The sequence below is a fragment of the Lithobates pipiens genome, unplaced genomic scaffold (genome assembly GCF_037356315.1).
Source record: "Lithobates pipiens isolate NorthernLeopardFrog02 unplaced genomic scaffold, aLitPip1_a1.2 Scaffold_22, whole genome shotgun sequence".
Classification (NCBI taxonomy): Eukaryota; Metazoa; Chordata; class Amphibia; order Anura; family Ranidae; genus Lithobates; species Lithobates pipiens.
In genome coordinates, this window is record NW_027507784.1 from 25,825,200 (window position 1) to 25,826,481 (window position 1,282).

Sequence of the window (1,282 nt, forward strand, 5' to 3'; positions counted from 1 at the left end):
TTGTAAGGTTTATTTCTGGTAAGGTTTCTGCCTGTCGACCGGTCTATATCTCAAAGTTGTGGCCTCTAGTTTTGTTTAGAACCCGCTATCTGTATGTCTGTTCTCCGGAGAGGGGTGGACCAGGAAACATGGATGAGCAAGTTTTTTGACCTCAACACTTTTGGGATGAATTAGAGCACAGACTGTGAGCCAGGCCTTCTCGACCAACATCAGTGTCTGAGCACACAAATGCACTTCTGAAAGAATAGTCAAACATTCCCCTTAGACACGCTCCTAAACCTTGTGGACAGCCTTCCCAGAAGAGTTGAAGCTCTTATAGTTGCAAAGGGTGGGCCAACTGAACAGCCTATTTGCCTTTAATAAATCAATCCCACCCATTGTTACCCTGCCCAATGTTACAGTAACTTTGTAACAGATCCTCCACACAAGTCATATTTATCTAAATGTGTTCCCTTGCCACTCCTGGCTCTGCTACAGCTGGTAAAAATATTCCGGGCTTATGGGTAAAGGAGAGTATGTAGCCGCCATTTACTGGACCCAAGCATTGTCACATGATGTCATCACTTCCCTTAGCCAGCACCACGGATTTCAGTGCTAGTTGCAACGGGGACAGGAAATGCAAGAGAACAATGGTAAGGGGAATATAACTGGGACAGAGTGTTGGTGCTCTACAAAGAAATGTTACTATTATTTACTTTGCAAGGTACATGTCTTTAAGTGAACAGATTCTACACTATATTGTCAAAGGTATTGGGATACCTGTCGCTTCTCTGCCTTTTGGCTAAGATCAAGTGTAGTATCTGTTCTTATCAGTTGCCAGGAGGTGGCGCTTGCTTCCGTCCTTGATCTACGGCGAGATGGATCAGGGGTGGCAGTTGCTATGCAAAACCTGCTGGTGTAAAGGTAACCTGGAGCAGTTTGTAGCCAAAAGGGAAGCCTTCTGATGGGGATGGAGAATGCACTGGGTCTGGCCAGAGGGTTGGGTCCCTGGCCTTCTGGCCTAGATTTCGGTAGTTTCTATCCCTTTCAGTTTTTCAGTTGGCAAAGCCGGCCCCTTTTCGTTGTCATTGAGGGGAATTGACTGGTACCTCCGAATATAAGTAGGTGGAAGCACTGGGAGCTATGGGGAGATTTATGGGTGGTCTCCCTATATGGTGCTCATGATGTTCTGATACCTTCCTGACTGGGGTGGGGCTGCATCCAATCTGGGTTGTCGGTCAGGGTTGTGATGGAAAGCCAGTGGTGAATGTGCCCCTGAGGTCAAGCTTTTCTAGGGTCCTTT

General features: G+C 46.9%; 1 pseudogene; it reads left to right on the top strand.

Annotated features, from left to right (window-relative positions):
- The first annotated feature begins 761 nt into the window (after nucleotides 1-761).
- LOC143925807 (U2 spliceosomal RNA) lies at nucleotides 762-941 on the top strand (annotated as a pseudogene).
- Nucleotides 942-1,282: the final 341 nt, after the last annotated feature.